The 18,189-nt window shown below is 40.2% G+C and overlaps 1 protein-coding gene across 10 annotated transcripts in view; it reads left to right on the top strand.

Annotated features, from left to right (window-relative positions):
• LOC122564948 (nucleus accumbens-associated protein 2-like) overlaps positions 1–18,189 on the top strand; it is a 92,424-nt gene that overhangs the window by 23,921 nt on the left and 50,314 nt on the right. For 8 of the 10 annotated variants that reach the window (XM_043720476.1, XM_043720479.1, XM_043720480.1 and 5 more), the window contains one exon: positions 7,150–7,256. The exons of 1 other annotated variant lie outside the window; for it this stretch is intronic. The gene's annotated coding sequence lies outside the window, so the exon portion shown is untranslated. Of the gene's footprint in view, positions 1–7,149; positions 7,257–17,793; positions 17,972–18,189 lie in introns of all 10 variants that reach the window. One more of the 10 variants, XM_043720478.1, reaches the window with a different exon arrangement.

Below are 18,189 nucleotides of genomic sequence, written 5' to 3'. Positions count from 1 at the left end.
GATCCTCTTTAGTGCAATCATATCCTTTCATGCTCTGTCCTTTTGCAACATTCTAGCTATGACCTAACTGTCTCAGTAGTTCTCTCACTATATTCATTCTCATATTTACGATACCTTCGGCCGATAAGTTTCCCATACGCTGCCTTCAAAGATCTGAGTCTGCATTTCAAAGTCCTCTGCTGTGTTACAGTTCCCAGTTTTTTCTAATCAATCATTTGTGTATCCCCTTTGTTTGCTCTCTTTCAATGCATTATCATGCATTTCTTTGAAGATAATTTCATTTGTCACTTCTCTGCCAATTTGACCAATCTGTTGACTATATTCCTGCTGTCTAAGTTCAACTTTGGTTGCTCCTGCCTAATCTTCGAGAAGCATTTTTCTGGTTTTATTAACCTATGCACAATTGCTTCTTGAATGTCTGACTCAAACAAATTACGAGACAGATGTTCAACTAGGAGAGTCCATTCGTTGGAAGAAGTAAAATGATTGGCTGTTCCTGTCACCCTTTTCAGTTCTGCCAGCTTGCTACTCTTTATTTCCCTTTATAATTGGAAAGTTGCCACGTTTAGTTTAAGATGGTTGGTAGGGTACTAAGGTTGTGGGTATAAAGGATGCAACTCCATGATGCAACTTTTCTGCTGTTGGTGCCGTATCTTTCATTAATTTTAAAATACATCTGAAGTTGATGGCTCTCTATTTTATATTAGATTCAAAGTTTGCATACCTTGTGACCTGCCTCTTATGGTGTTTCAGGGTGAAAGTAGCCAGATATTCAGTAAGAGCACTCAGTACTGAGGTTCCTCAAATACGCTTTATTTCTTTCAAACCAAATTAACAAAACAGCATTTTCTTTTTTTGCTTTGCTGGTGGCTTTTGTAATTTCATATCATTTGAATATCAATCATTGAAACAGCCTTTGCACTTTAAGCTTATTTATGATTTTTTTGGATTTTTTTTGGATTTTAGTTTCACTCCACTGCTCTTCCCCATAGTCCTGCAGTTTTTATCTTTTCTAGGTGTTTATCTAAATTGTTGAAAATACAGGGGATCCCCTATTTAGAAATATCTGACTTAGGAACATTCGTACTTATGGATGCATTCCCATACAGGGATGTAATTTTTAAATATCTGGCATACAAAAATTTCCTGAGTTTACAATTGGTTGCTTTTATGACCTCCTGCATTGTGTTCTGTCTTGTGTACAAAGGACTTGCAAACAGACTCAGGAGCTAAACACAAGAAAAAGTGTGGACTGCAGATTCTGAGATCAGAGTCAAGAGTGTGGTGCTGGAAAAGCGCAGGTCAGGCAGCATCCAAGGAGCAGGAGAATCAATGTTACTGGATGATGAAGGGCTTATGTCGTAACGTTGATTCTCCTGCTCCTTGGATGCTGCAATCCCTGTGCTTTTCCAGCTCCACACTCTTGACTCAGGAGCTGAACATGTTTGCAACTTGGGGATTGCCTGCAGTTATTTAATCTGCTTCCACAACCCCTACAGGTAGTGCACTCCAGGTCATAATTTGCTGCATATGTAAGCAAAACTTTTGTCTTCTCTCTGATTCTTTGATCAGTTAGCTTTAAATCTGTTTCCTTTGCTTGCTGAGATGTAGCAAACCCTCTTAAGTCTGAACTTGAATTAAATCTCTTATTTAATTTGTAAAAAAAAAAATCATTTGTTGGATCTCAGTGTTACTGGCTGGGGTAGCATTTATTGCCCATTGCCCTTGAGAAATTTATTGGTGAGCTGCTGCATTTGAACTGCTACAGTCCATGTGCTGTAGGTAGATCCCCAATGCTGTTGGAAGGAATTCCAGGGTTTTGACCCAGTGACTGTGACATATTGCCAAGTCAGGGTTGTGAGTAACTGGGAGGGAAAGTTGTAAATTATGATGCTCCAGGCAATGCAGGTCGTCTTCTTTTATTCTGGAAATCATTAAAATTTATTTTGTTCACCATCTTGTGGTTCCTCTCTTTGTAATTGTTTTGATTTTTTTTACATCAAGTATACTGGAGTGTTATCCTGTACCAGCAGTACAATAAATCTGAATTTGTGGGCTGGTTCGTTAATGTTCATCTGACGGCCAAACCTAGACCCAGTCCGATGCAGCGGTTGTTTTAATGCCCTTGGCAGCGAACGTGCTGTCTACATTCCATGAATTTTTTAAAAAGTTAGGTTTTGGATAGAATGTATAATAAAATAGGATTTTAAAGATTAGTGATCAAGAGATAAAGAAGTGAGTAAATGCAAAGGCTTAGCGAATCCTTGAGTGTGAGTGGAGCAGGATTTTCACTGTGCACCACTGAAGGGGCAATGAATAGGCTTTGCCAAAGTACAAGCCTGTAAAATTCATGCAGAACAAGCTTGTATACGATTAGAAAAATCACAGGATCATCATCATCTTGTTACTGCATTACTAAAATTTGGAATGTGAAATCCACCAATGTAAAATTCCTGGGAAAACATTTGTTCTTAGAACAGAACATAATGAAAATTACTTGAAGAATATTGGATGCCTTTAAACACATGTTGGTGTGTCTTATTGGAGATTGTATCTTGTCCAAATTCTGCTTGAGTAATTTAAACGCAATTTCTGTGGTTGTTGGTAGGAAACTATTGCAGTGATTTAACTGTGGTTAACAATGACCAAAAATGCCTTATTGCAGCTTGTGACCGAAGGACATTTCTTACTGCTAGTACAAAATGATGTCCCAAGAATTGTACTGCTGTTACTTTGTTTGGAACTGGCTTAAATAAGATTTTCTTTGATCAACCCAAATTAACCCTTAACTGAGGAACTGAACACATGCTCTGGGCTGATATACTGTGAAATGCTTTTTTTTTAAAAAAAAAAGAGGGTTGTTGGCTGAGGTGGTGTTCAATGAATTTAGAATTTTTCTCCACGTTCCACTACTTGAGATGAATGTCTTGTATATAAAACCAAAATCCTGTGTGTTATTTGAAAAGCAGCAAAAAGGTTGATGGTGCACTGGCCATTCATAATTGTCTAAAATGATTTTAATAGAAGTATGCCACTTGATGTTTATCATGTGGTGTAAGCATGAAATTGGTGCTACATGATGGTAATTGCACTTTTAAGTGAATACATTATGACATAGTTGTTTGACACATGATAATGAGCTTTTAGAAATTAAATTTTACCCAAATGTACAGGACTTGAAGGAAGCCAGTGATATATTAATTGTTTTTATAACTCTTGCTTTCTGCAAGGAAACTTTTTAAGTTGCTCAACTGTTGCTGTGAGTGATTTGAATGTAGTAATAATAATTAATTACAATATCCTTTAGTGTGGATCACTTTCAAGTTTTCAACTAGTTAATGACCATTATTTTGGCCTAGATTAATTGCAGTTTATAATTTTTTAGTGCTTTTTTTACATCATTAGCTTGCTGTACTTTTATAAAGTAAACCTTCAACTGGAAGGTTTGGGATTCTTGGAAAGCAATAAACAGGTCTGAGATTTAGTTGCATAGGTGGGTTGCTCAGTTTATGATGACCTTACTGATACTTATGCAGAGCATTGCATTTTTCAATGTGCCTCTCCAAATCAGTTGTGCCTTGTGAATGGCAGATTCAGGAGTGTTATGAATTATTCCCCACTTGACTGGTTGAATGTGGCTTCAACATCATCCAAGACAAAGGAACTCACCAAGGCTCCTTTGACAGCACCTTTCAAACCTGTGACCTCTGCCATCTCAAAGGACAAGGTCAGCAAAAGGATGGGAATACCATCACTTGCATGTTTCCTTTCAAGTCATATACATCCTGACCATGTCACAGTTCCATCACTGTTCCTGTACTTGAATCCTGTTTCCTCTGCCCATTAACTGCAACAGTTCAAGATGATGGCCCACTAAAGGCCCCAGCGCTATTGCTGACTGGCAATAAATGCTGGTGTAGCCAGTTACATCCACGTCCCATGAGTGTTTTTATTTTAAATACCTGGAAAATTCCAATTACCTGCATGAAGTACAAAAGGAAGGCAATTTGCTCCTTTTCCCACTCCCCAGCCTCTGAGGACAGCTCCTTCTGTATATCAACATCCTGTGTTTTGTTTTTCCCTAGAAGCTGGCTTTACAAACTCAAACTGGAAATTCATGTGCACTTCTGTGCTATGGACTTGGGGCCAATGGAAGTTGAGAAATTGAATTGTTTAATTGACTGAGAACTGTGCACTAGCACGAGAATTTCTGTTTTATTCTGGATGTATTGTAATTTTTAATTCATTTCAGGATGTGGGTAATACCAATATTTATTGCCTGATCCTATTCCATTATTTGCTGGTGATTTTGCTGCTCCTCGGATGCTGCCTGAACTGCTGTGCTCTTCCAACACCACAAATCCAAAATCTGGTTTCCAGCATCTGCAGTCATTGTTTTTGCCTAATTTTAGTGGGCTATTGAGAATCAACTAGATTCACATTTGGGCTCGTTTAACAATGGTATTTAGTGAACCAAGTGGGTTTATATAAAATTCGGTAGTACCATGTTAACACTCAATAATTCAAACTTGTAATTCTTGATTTATTCTGTTAACTGAATTTAAATTCCCAAATTGCTGTGATGGAACTCATATGCATGTGTCTGAATTATTAGTCTAGGCCTTTTGGATTATTAGGCTAGCAAAATAATGACTAATGTACTGAGCTCCTACTTTACCTGTACTTGAACACTTCCTTTAGGAGGTGCATTGTTGTTCCACTGCCAATATTGCACTCCAGTATAAAACTAGCAACCTCTAGAAATCTACCAGTAATTTGGATTTGCAAGTTTTCAAAATCTTTTGTGCTGTTGCCAGCTTCCACTTTGCTCAATAGGGAAAACTATTTTGGGAGCAGAGGTGTTAATTAATATTGTCCTTTTCCACTAATAGGTGTATATAATTGCAAGAGTGTTTAATAAGCAACAGTGGGGGAATTTCTTTCCTCCAACAAGTGAGTCAGTAACTGAATGTCTTGGGTTTCCAGTATTGGTCAAAAGAGCTATGAGGGGAAATTAGGACTTCTGCCACATTGGATTGTTAAGGTATGCAATTGGCAGCCTGAATGGATTGTGGGTTCAAATTCTATAGGAACTTCTCAAAGTTAATTGGATGTATACTTTGAGGGCTAATTTGCAGGATTTACTTTGGGATACAATGGTGATTGGGGAATCGAAATTTATCAGTGTGTCAGCACAGTCATAATTGGGAGCGTTTTTCTCACACAAATAAGGACAGAATGTGAAATCCTGATGCAATCATTTTGCTATAGTTCCCAAGCTCACTTTTTAGTTTTTTTTCCACAATCACATGTAGCAAAAAAAGCTCAAGACCCTGCTACCGTGACCGTTATTGGAATAGGAGATTAGGGTGATTTTAGCACAGAAGTTTAAAATTTGAGGGAATTAGACAGACTATTGAGAGAAACTAGTGAGAGAAACAGTATCAGAAAAATTAGGCTGTGGAATGCACACTTGAAGTTAATTGAAATGGGGATGTTTAAATATTGGGGAATAGGCTAGTTATGTTTTCTTTTGTTCATAGGGTGGGTGTTTCTAACAAGCACAACTAGCACTTGCTGCTGTCCCAAATTGCCCTTTTAACTTTAATTTTAAAGCTTCCTAGTGGGGGCAGATGAGAGTCCAAGCACATTTCTGGGGCTTTAGTCACAGCTAAAGATGGCAGCTAGTTATCAATTCTAGATTTTATTCATTTGAATTTAAACTACTATACTGATTTGAATACACACCCTTGGGACATTAGCTTGGGCCTCTGGATTACTTGTCTTGTGATTATAACCACCACGTACCACCATCTCTCTCCATGAGGTGTTGGGATAGGCAAGTTAAAGATTACAGTTGGAAAAAAAGTGGAATTGAAGTAATAGATGGAAAGGATGGTGGATGAGTGGTCATGATTGCAAGCCAAAGACCAACATGGACAATAAATCCCTTTCTCGGTTACAATTTTTCTGTCTCTGTTTTTCACTTTTTTCCACCCTGTCTTGAGCAAATTATTATTCAACATCTATTAGAGTCATTGTGTCATCAGCATAGAAAGAGGTCATTCGGCTGAGTATTTGTATGATCAACAAACATCAAATTTGTTAATCCCATTTTTATTCTCTTGCAGAAGATCTGTTTGCTGATGCCATTTTGTCCTTCATGGTTTCAGTTGATGCACACACTGAAACAATTTTTTAAAATAACTAACTGTTCAAGTTCATTACTTCTGTTTTAATTTCCAGTCATTTGCATTGTTTTAACAAATGTTAGTTGCAATTTGTTAACACTGTTCAAATTGTATCTGATTGTTTGCTCCCTTTCCCTCCATTTTACGCTGATGGAGTTCAATGCTATAATGCTATCATTATAAAGTTGGCATTCCTCCAGATCACTTGCAGAAATTTCCATAGTTCCTTCTGGGTAAAAAAAAAAATTGTTATGTACAGTGTTACTGAAGGTTGGAGAACTGAAATGATCACTCTTCTGACAAACTGATAAATCCACTGTCACTTGAAAGTTTTTTTGGGGAAAAAAAAAGAGATCTCATTTTAGTGCTGTGAAATTGATAGTTTTAGGTACTGTATCCATGTATAACGAAGGATACATGAGCAATGTATTGCGGACAATTGTGGCAGGAGTATACATCTGTTGATTAGCCCATTTAAAAACATTTTTTGACCATCATTAATCAACCAATATATTACGAATGACAGCAGACTTTGCTGCTTTGCTCCACATTGCAGAAAATTGGGTGATCTGGAGTGTCTGTCTTGAACGAAACTTACCTGGTCGTTCCTGCATTAGCTGTGGTTAAAATTGTAACTTCAGTTTGTTTGCTGTTGTGCCTTGGGTTCAAATCCAGAAAAAAGATTCCTCACTAAATTCTCTTAAATAGAAATGCACATTTCCAACCCTGAAGTTGCTTACACTCATTGTATTGTTGATTTTCATAAATATCTTGGCCACGTGATGTACTAGGCTACGTATTTACCATCAGGCCATGGGATATCACAGCAGAACTCTGTTTAATTATCATCTTGTACATGTGCAAATTGACTTCTCTTATTACAGAGTAGCCGTTCTGAACAGGAATCACTTTTTAAAAAAAATCTTTCCTTCTCTTTCTTCTCTCTGCTTGTGCACAGCTCTGGCTAAGAAAATATTTAGCAATATTTCTGCTGATCCAGCTGGATTTGCTGCAGAATATATCAAGCACTAAATGCCCCTTTTGACTGTGTGGCTGAGTTCTCTGGTAAGTTCGAGTTTTTATCATGGAATAAGTAAATGTTTCTATGTCCTTGTTTTAAAACACAACTCTAGAACGTTGTACCAATTAATGTTAATTTTTGAAACTGAAATATATGATTATTTAATCTGGATTAGTGTGTTTGCTTATATACTGAGGCCTATGTAAGTGTTTTTCTTTTAAAGAATGCTAATTTGACCACCATGGCACAGATTGTTATATCGCATGGAAGGCTATCAATGCAATTTGTAGTTGGTTCCTTTGGGTTTGGTGTGTCATGGGTGGAAACATTGGAGATAAGAATTAATAATTCATGTCAAAGGAAATTAATATGCAAGTCATGTACACATATTGTGCTGTTTGCCTAAATTCAAGGAATTACCTAAACTGTATTAATGTAGAGTTTTTTGCAATCAGTGGACGTCTCAAAGCACTTCATACCTAGTTAAGTATGTTTGAAATATACTCATGCTTGTATTGTAGGAAATGTATACCCAATGTCTGGACAGCATACACCAAAGGAGAGTAGTGTGATAATGACCAATAATCTGTTTTTGTGATGTAGATTGAGAGATGAATATTGGTTAGGATACCGTGGATAGCTCTTGTCGTCTTTTTCAAAAAAAAACGGCAAGGGATCGCTTATAGCAATCAGGAAGACTGGGCCTGGGCCTTATTGACTTAAAGGCAAAAATGTTACCAATTGAGCCACAGCTGATACTACAAAATGTGTACCACAGTCAATTCTTTGCCAGTCTTAATAGCAGTTCAGAGTTCAGTTCTGCAGCTCATTTCATTTGGTGGCTGAGTTATGGTGATCTTACACATTTTAATGGGTGGAATTTAAGGCCTTTAATAGACATTGGGACTGAACAGTGGAATAATTGCAATGAAATCATATCTTCTGGTTGGAATCTAGACATCTGCTTAAGGCTAAGGCAATGCTCTCTCAATGAGGCTGCTACTTTTTATGTTATAGCCCACAAATCTTATCCACATTAATTTTTATGTAAAATCTTTGCAGGCATGTGAAGCTATCATCATATCAGTTTGGGCTGACCTAAAACCCAGGTTCTGTTGTTGTTTGTGGCAGTGTACGTGCAAGTGTTGGTAGGACTTGACACACACCGAAATGAATTTGGGAGCATTTTGTACTGTCAATACTGATCATTAATTGATTCACATACAAGAGTTATAGTACTTGGACTGTCACATATTAGAAATATTAACCTGACATCCACTGAAATTTAATAGTCTCACCCACTGAATCAAGCCTTTCCCTCTTAAGAAATATGGAGCACTTAGAGGCAGGGAAGGATTATTGAGCTTAATTTCATCCTTGGCTAAAACCATCCAAATGTGACATTTGCTCTGAGCAAATAAAACTGTGTGCCTGTTTAATACTGCGTGCTAAATTTGGAGCCTCTTTTGCTTCATGAATGATTGTGATTTTTCTCTTCTGAATCAGCAGGATTTACAGTACATTTTTTTAAAAAAAGTGCTGCTATAAATATTGAAGGAAATTGTTGAACCATTTTGTGTTGAATAGCTGAATGCCTGAGTGTGGAAAGTTTTTCTCTCTTGCATCATTGAATTTCCTACTGTAAACACTGGTTAAATCTCATTGTTGCGTTGGTGTGGATGTAAATATTTTTCTACTTAGAAATTTGTTATCTGGTATCTAGAGAAGCTTTTTTTATTCTTTTTCTCCCACCCTGCCTCCGCCCCCAAAACCATCAGAGTTGTTTTGCAACAGAACTGTCAAATCATCGCAATCTAAATCAGTTTATCAGCAGGGACTTAACACAATTGAACTATTACAGTGTATGTGTGAAACAGAATATTTTTTGGTGTAGAACCTGTTTTGTAACCCATCAACAACATACAAAATAGATGACTGAATGTGTGTTGTTTCCAGTGTTTGAGTCTGATTAGCTGAATGTTATATCCAGAGTGCTACAATAGTTATCACAAGGTTCTTTACACCTGGACCTGTTCTGATTCTGCTGTGATCCAGTTCCTGTTGTTTTAGGGATCCACCTCGATGAACTAGGGTAGTCTTGTTTAATTTCACGTGGGCATGAATGACACATGCTGTCTCATTAACGCTAGTGCTCAAAGAAAACCGGGTGGTTGTTGTGGTAAAACTCCCCACCTGTGTCAATCATCCCACTGCCAAAAAAAACTCATGTTGCTTGCCTCAATGAGTACTGCCCAGTGACTCCGGCCTCTATAATTATGAAGTGCTTCCAGAGGTTAGTCGCGTCAACTGCTGTTCGCAAGACTGCAAGAACCTAGTGAGTCATGAGCACAGCCCAGTGCATCAAGTAAGCCAGCCTTCCATCCATTGACTCCACCTTTACTTCACACTACCTAGGGAAAGTAGCCGCATAATCGAAAATTTCTCCCAACCAGGCTATATTTTCCATCCTCTTCCATCAGGCAGAAGATAGAATAGTTTGAATATGCATACAAACAAATTCAAGAATAGCTTCTTAACTGTTATCAGGCTTTTGAATGGCCCTCTCAAATGTTAATATTGATCTCTCTCTACCTTCTCTACATTTGTAACACTATATTCTGCACTCTGTTCTGTTACCTGTGCAGTTTGTGTGTTCCAGCACAGCTACAAAATAGGCATCTTGTCTATTTTTGCCTTCTGCACGCAGCAGGACAAATTCAATCTGCTGAATTACCACCCCATCAGTCTGCTCTTGCTAATCAGGTAAAAACAATGACTGCAGATGCTGGAAACCAGAGATGATAGGTGGGAAAAAAATGTAGGCAGGTAGGACAAGTCATGGGCTGAGCTGGAAGTTTGAAACTGGGGTGAGGTGGGGGAAGGGGAAATGAGGAAACTGTTGAAGTCCACATTGATGCCCTGGGGTTGAAGTGTTCCGAGGCGGAAAATGAGGCGTTCTTCCTCCAGGCGTCTGGTGGTGAGGGAGCGGCAGTGAAGGAGGCCCAGGACCTCCATGTCCTCGGCAGAGTGGGAGGGGGAGTTAAAATGTTGTAAAAAATGTCAGTGTCAGGTCTGTCGTCACTAATGGAGATGGAGAGGTCCAGGAAGGGGAGGGAGGTGTCAGAGATGGTCCAGGTAAATTTAAGGTCTGGGTGGAATGTGTTGGTGAAGTTGATGAATTGCTCAATCTCCTCGCGGAGCACAAGGTGGCGCCAATGCAGTCATCAATGTAGCGGAGGAAGACGTGGGGAGTGGTGTCAGTGTAATTACGGAAGATGGACTGTTCTACGTAGCCAACAAAGAGACAGGCATAGCTGGGGCCCGTATGGGTGCCCATGGCTACCCCTTTGGTCTGGAGGAAGTGGGAGGATTTGAAGGCGAAATTGTTAAGGGTGAGGACCAGTTCGGCCAGACGAATGAGAGTGTCAGTGGAAGGGTACTGTTGGGGACGTCGGGAGAGGAAGAAACGGAGGGCTCGGAGGCCCTGGTCATGGCAGATGGAGGTGTAGAGGGATTGGATATCCATGGTGAAGATGAGGCGTTGGGGGCCAGGGAAACGGAAGTCTTGGAGGAGGTGGAGGGGCGTGGGTGGTGTCTCAAACATATATTGGGAGTTCCTGGACTAGGGGGGATAGGACAGTGTTGAGGTAGGTAGGAATGAGTTCAGTGGGGCAGGAGCATGCTGAGACAATGGGTCGGCCAGGGTGGTCAGGCTTATGGACCATGGGAAAGAGGTAGAACTGGGCAGTGTGGGGTTCCTGGACTGAGGTTGGAAGCTGTGGGTGGGAGGTCTCCTGAGGTGATGAGGTTCTGTATGGTCTGGGAGATGATGGTTTGGTGTTGGGGGGGGTGGGGTCATGGTCAAGGGGGCGGTAGGAAGAGGTCTGGGAGATGATGGTTTGGTGATGGGGGGTGTTTCCGCTTCCTCCAAACGGATCCCACCACCAGGGATATATTTCCCTCCCCACCCCTTTCCGCCTTCCGCAAAAACCGATCCTCCGTGACTACCTGGTCAGGTCTGCGCCCCCCTACAACCCACTGTCCCTGGCACCTTCCCCTGCCACCGCAGGAATTGCGTGCGCCCACACTTCCTCCCCACCTCCATCCAAGGCCCTAAAAGAGCCTTCCACATCCATCAAAGGTTTACCTGCACATCCACCAATATAATTTATTGTATCCATTGCTCCCGATGCAGTCTCCTCTACATTGGAGAGATTGGACACCACCTAGCAGAGCGCTTTAGGGAACATCTCTGGGACACCCGCACCAATCAACCACGCCGCCCTGTGGCCCAACATTTCAACTCCCCCTTCCGCTCTGCTGAGGACATGGAGGTCCTGGGCCTCCTTCACCGCCGCTCCCTCACCACAGATGCCTGGAGGAAGAATGCCTCATCTTCCGCCTCGGAACACTTCAACCCCAGGGCATCAATGTGGACTTCAACAGCTTCCTCATTTCCCCTCCCCCCACCTCACCCTGTTCCAAACTTCCAGCTCAGCACTGTCCCCATGACTTGACCTACCTGCCTATCATCTTTTCCACCTATCACCTTCATCCTCTCCCCCACTCACCTATTGTACTCTATGCTGCTTTCTCCCCATCCCCACCCTCCTCTCACTTATCTCTCCACCCTTCAGGTTCTTTGCCTATATTCCTGATGAAGGGCTTTTGTCCGAAACGTCAGTTTTACTGCTCCTCGGATACTGCTTGAACTGCTGTGCTTTTCCAGCACCACTCTAATCTAGTCTTTGCTCTTGATAATCAGTAAAGTGATGGAAGGTGTCGACAATGCTATTAAGAAGCACCACCTCACTGCCCAATTTGGGTTCTGACAAGGCTAGTCAGCTTCAGACCTCATTACAGCCTGTGTTCAAACATGGACAAAAAGAACTGCATTCCAGAGGTGAGAGTGACTGCATTTGACAGAGTGTGGTATCAAGGAGCCCTAGCAAAACTTGAATCGTAGATTATCAGGGTAAAATGCTCTTTGTGCATGAAGATAGTCATGGTTGTTGAATGCCAGTCATCTCAGCTCCATGACATCTCTGTCGGAGTTCCTTGGTAGTGTCATCAGCCCCAACATTTTCAGCTGCTTCATCAGTGTCCTTCCTTCCCTCAAGGTCAGAAGTGGGGTTGTTTGCCAATGATTGCATAGTGTTCAGCACCATTTGCAATTCCTCATATGAAAGCAGTCCATGTTCAAATGTATCGAGATCTGGACAATATTCAGGCATAGGCTAATAAGTGACCAGTAACATTCATGCCACATAAATGTCAGGCTATGATATCTCCAATAAGAGACAGTGTAATCACTGCCCCATCATATTCAATGGTGTTACCTTCACTGAATCCCTTAATATCAATATCCTGGGTCTGACAATTGACCAGAAACTCAGCTGGACTTGCCACATAAACACAATAGCTATGAGCAGGTCAGAAGCTAAGAATATTGTGCTGAGTAACTCGCCACCTGACTCTTCAAAACCTGTCCAATAGGCACAAGTCAGAAGTGTGATGGAGTACTCCCCACTGGCCTGGATGGGTGCAGCTTCAATAACACTCAATGTTGATAGCATCCAGAACCAAAGAGCCCACTTGATTGACAAGCATCCATCCCTCCACCATGGACGCTCAGTCCCCACAGTATGTACTATTTACAAGATGCACTGCAGAAATTCACCAAAGGTACTCAGCATGTTCCAAATCTACAGCCACTTCCATCTCGAAGGGCAAGGGCACCAGATAGATGGGAATGCCACCACCTTCAAGTTCTCCTCCAAGCCACTCACTGTCCTGACTTAGAAATGTATCACCGTTCCTTCACTGTTGCTGGGTCCAAATCCTGGAGTTCCCTCCCTGTCGGCATTGTGGGTCAAGCCACAGCAGATAGACTGCAGAGATTCAAGAAGACAGTTCACCAACACCTTCGTAAGAGCAATTAGGGACAGACAATAAATATCGGTCAACTAGCAACACCCACATCCCACATGAATTAAGAAAAGAAAAGCTGTTCATAATGACTGGTTGTGCACCTGTAGACCCTGTACCATGTGTTTTTTCATGGGTAAGCAAAAGAGGGTGAATGTGAAGGAAAATTTTATGCAGCAAGAGGCAATGACCTGAAACTCTTCCTATGAGGGTGATGAAGGCAGGGTCAGTGATTTCAAGAGGAAATTGGGCTCTTGAAGAACTTCCGATAAAATCGGTTGGGACTTGATAAGGCCAAATGTGGCCTATATAGTAGTACGGACAGACTTCAAATTACGATACAGTAATTTTAAAAATGTTCAGTCTGAAACCTCATTCTATCTCTCTTAGGAAGTGAAATTTATTTGAGTCTCTATATAAAGCCTAGGTTTAGGATTTATTTTTGTCCAAATCTGTGTGATGCCATAAACTGAGTTATATTGTTCGTGTGAGCATGTGATGTACCTAAATTACCATATGGTGTATATTCACACCCTTCAGTCAACTGATGGAATTGATTTTTGTATACATCTCCCTCAACACTCTCTCAGTTGTACCCAATCTGAACTTGTATTTTATATATGCTAACAAATTTGTCAAAACAAAATTAAAGGTGCTGGAAATAATTCAGTTAAGACAACCTCTGTGGAAAAGAAACTAACTTGATGTTGATGCCCTTACATTAGAATTAATGAAAACTGATGATTAGTCCTGCTGAAAGGTCATCGATCTGAAGCAATAGTTCTGCTTTTCCCTCCAAACTATTGTCTTTCCTGTTGAGTATTTTGAGTACTACTTGTTTTTATTTCAGATTTCTAGAATTCACTATTTTCATTTTTTTATTTTCTGTGCGTATGTACATCTGTCCTGTAGCCGAGAAAGGTAATGTAAGCATGCTAATCATCAATTTGTACCAAAACATTGAATTTTGAAAGCTTTAATCATCAGTATTTATGGAAATTCCTTGATCAAGTGCCAAATGTTTTCACCCCCAGACAGTGATCTGTTCCCTGCCAACGAGCACTAGCAATATCAGTATACCAAACCTCTCATTCAGTAACCATTTATACCATATCTCTGGTTTGCTGTCAAATACCTCTAGGCATGTTGTGGTAAATCATCCCCAAAAAGTTACATCTGACTTCTGTGAAATCTGAGGATTACTCCCAGATATTGCTGAAGTAGTGCACTGCTGACTAGGACAGCTAAATATTTTTTGTCCAAATTATTGCTCAATACCAAATTATTCATTAGCTTTAAAATAACTATGGGATAAAATATGTAAATAAAGGAATATATGCAAAATAGAACAATTTCATTGAAATAATGGACTGATGTGGAATGCAGTCCCCAAGGCACTATAAAAATAATCCACACCTACAATTTAATAAAATGTGGGATTCCGCTTTTGCAGTCCCTGTAAATGAATGTTATGCCAATGTTGAATAAATACCCCCTTTTTGTTAGACCAACAGCAAATCCTGTCTCTCATCGAACATACTGTGTCAAAAGTTCGCACTCGCACCTTCTTGTGGGCAGCACGGTGGTTAGCACTGCTCCCTCACAGCGCCAGAGACCCGGGTTCAATTCCCGCCTCAGGCGACTGACTGTGTGGAGTTTGCACGTTCTCCCTGTGTCTGTGTGGGTTTCCTCCGGGTGCTCCGGTTTCCTCCCACAGTCTAAAGATGTGCAGGTCAGGTGAATTGGCCATGCTAAATTGCCCGTAGTGTTAGGTAAGGGGTACATGTAGGGGTATGGGTGGGTTGCGCTTCGGCGGGGCGGTGTGAACTTGTTGGGCCGAAGGGCCTGGTTCATCACTGTAAGTAATCTAATCATCTAATCTAATCTAATCTAATCTAATCTAATCTGCTAGTAATGTCTAAAATGTATTTTATTGCACATATTAAATATTATAGTGCTTTTTAAAGGAAATTGAGTTGACCAGCTAGTTTATTTCATTTGAAGATTTATATCAGTCTTTCCTGCTAGCATTTTTAAAAAGCTTGAATCAAATTCCCATTGTGCTTCTAGGGAAGATTTATTCCTACCAGACTAATGACATTTGTTTTTACCCTGAAACCCATGACTTTGTGGTGGCAACTTAAAGAAAATACCTTCTCAAGCTTGGCACTCTTGGGGGTGGGAGGATTATTACTTTATCTTTTGAAGGGCAATTTTACAGAATGGATAAATTAACAGCAGATTTTAAGCAAATCTTGAATTGTGAAGCTATTTTCCTTTTTGGCTTATGCTTACCAAGGGTAAATGGTCAACGAATACTTGTTCTGCCAAAAAAACATTTTAGTTGAATTGTCTGTGGGAAAACTAAGCTTGTGCAGAGATGCAGCAAACTTTAAATGAGCATTGGCATATTTACAAATGTACTCTTGTGGTGCTTCAAACAGTTAGTCTTGTGACAGCTGAAAGTAAATTATTCAGCAATCGTTTCTGACTTGTTAATGATCCCATTAAACATGTTCAATGCTGTGGTGTGAAGGTTAAACTTCTCTGTAATTCTGTTAACATTTTTTTCTACCTGCTTCCTGATGAGCATTTCTTTGGATCTTCAACCTGCATGGTCTGAGCTGATAAACCCTTGGGTTTTAATTTTTTAAAAATTTTGTTTACGAGTAGAATTGAGCACTGAGATGAATGTTGTGCTCTGAGCTGAAACATTAGTGCTTTTTTTTCTACCCTGACTCAGCATAAATACTTTCAAGATTCAGGGATATCCTGACAATGCAGGAAAGAGCTACCTATGTTTTATTGCATCAAAATGTCTCCATTTTCTGAAATGAGCTGTGACACTGGATCGCTGCATTTTCGACAACCTGCAATTTTGTACTGAACTGATTTGTTATCAACCTAATGCTTTGGAATAGCACCCAATAGGAAGTAAGTTTAAAATGTTCAGAATTATTAGAGAAATTAACATTTCATCTCTAGTTGGATTCAGTCCAAGCCCCAGCAGTGAAAGAACAAAAGATGTCAAACAATTCAATGTGTCATGCCTGTTATTGATATATCAAGAAATTGTCAACAGTCATTTTGGTGGTTGGGAAAGCTCTTTTTATTTTTTAATGCCTTTTGATAAAGTTCAGATTCCATATTTGCAAGGAATTCTTTAGTTTTGTACTTTCACAGTAAAAATCCTCTTCCAAAGCTGTACCATATTGTGTATAAGAACCACTACAATAAAAGCTGTCTTTAGTATAGTGAAAGATTCTAAAGCATTGATCGAAGAGCAGATGGCAAACAGTAACAGAATCTGAATGTTCCAACACAGTAACATTTATTTTTCTCCATGTTAACTAGTCTACTCCCACTTAGCTGGTCAATCCCTGAACTCTTTGATATTCCTTTTTCTCAACAACAGCAATAACTTGTACTTTAGCACCTTATAAGTGATAAAATGCCCCATGGTGCTTCATAGAAGCCTAATAAATTAAAAATATGACATCAGCACCACCATAGGAAGATGTTATTTGGTGAAATATCTGACATTTTGGTCAAAGATGCAGGTTACATGCAATACTTGAGGTAAAGAGATGTGAGGAGAGCACCTGAGAGCTTGGGCTTCAGGCATTGAACATCTGGCCACTAACCGTGGAGCAATGAAAATAGGGGATGCTCGAGGCAGAGGAGCACAGATATCGCAATTTGTGAATTTAAGTCCATTACAGATATAAGCAGGTATGACACCATGGAAGCATTTGAAAATCTGGATGAAATTTTTAAAATAAAGAATCCATTGTAGATCAGTTGAGTGCTGGGGTGATAAAGGAATAAGATTTGCTGCAAGTTAAGACATGGACTCCAGAGCTTGGATGACCTAAAGTTTGAAGAAGACAATGTAGGACACTGAGTACATTGAAATAGTCAAAACTAGAGGAAATGAAGGCATGATTATGGATTTCAAGAGCTGATAATCTGAGGCAGGAGCCAGGTTAGATGATTATATGGAGATGGCCTTTGTGATGGTGTGTATAGGTGGTGTCAGAAATGGTGGCAAAGTTTCTGAGGATCTGGTTTAATTTCTGATCTGCCAGGAAGTGGGGGGGGGGGGCGACAACAGGTAGGGAATAGTTTTGTTTTTTGTCCAAATTCCGATGGTTTCTATCTTCCCATTATTCAATTGGAATAACTTGAGCAACTAATTCTGTTTTGAAGGCTATTTCTGAACTCTGCTTTAATGTTTTATGGTAGAGGATTCTGCACTTCAACAATATCTGAGAATGTATTTTTCTAATCCATGTTATCTCATTGTAGGCATTCTATTGGATCCATGTTCCCTCCCATAATAGTCTGAGCATCTCTACTGCCTGATTTCTGCTGTAAAATCAGCTTAACCCTTGGCGTTGCAATCATTTTTTTTTCCCTTCATGGAACATGGATGTTGTTGGCTGGGCCAATATTTATTATCCATCCCTAATTGTTGAGAGTCAGCCACGTTGCTGTGGGTCTGGATTCACATATTGGACAGACCAGGCAAGAATGGCATATTTCTTTCCATAAAGCATTTTAATGAACTAGATGGGGTTTTTCTCGGCAATGCGTGATGGTTTCTTCATCCCAGATTTCTATTGAATTCAAATTCTACCGTTTCCGTGGCAGGGTTTGAACCGGCTCCCCAGAACATCACCTGGATCTATTGATTTGAACCGGGTCCCCAGGATGTCAACTGGGCCATCACCTCCCAAATGTGATTGGAATCGGATATTTGTGGCTTTGACATATGTCCTCGAGAGGTCTCCAAACGTTTAGAATATAAAACTAAGGAATACTTGCTGAAGTAAGTACTGAGGGATGGCTGATGCATTTTAGTTTAGGTAAATGTGAGCTGTTGCATTTTGGTAAGGCAAGCCAGGGCAGGATTTGTACAGTTAATGGTAGGGCCCCGGGAAGCGTTGACAAACAGAGACTTGGGTGTGCAAGTTCACAGTTGTTTGAAAGTGGAGTCGCAGGTAGGAAGGGTGGTGAAGGAGGTACTTAGCATGCTTGCTTTCATTG

This window comes from Chiloscyllium plagiosum, chromosome 30, assembly GCF_004010195.1.
Source record: "Chiloscyllium plagiosum isolate BGI_BamShark_2017 chromosome 30, ASM401019v2, whole genome shotgun sequence".
NCBI classification, from domain to species: domain Eukaryota; kingdom Metazoa; phylum Chordata; class Chondrichthyes; order Orectolobiformes; family Hemiscylliidae; genus Chiloscyllium; species Chiloscyllium plagiosum.
Note: the sequence above shows the minus strand (reverse complement) of the source record. Positions and strands in the feature narration are given on the sequence as shown.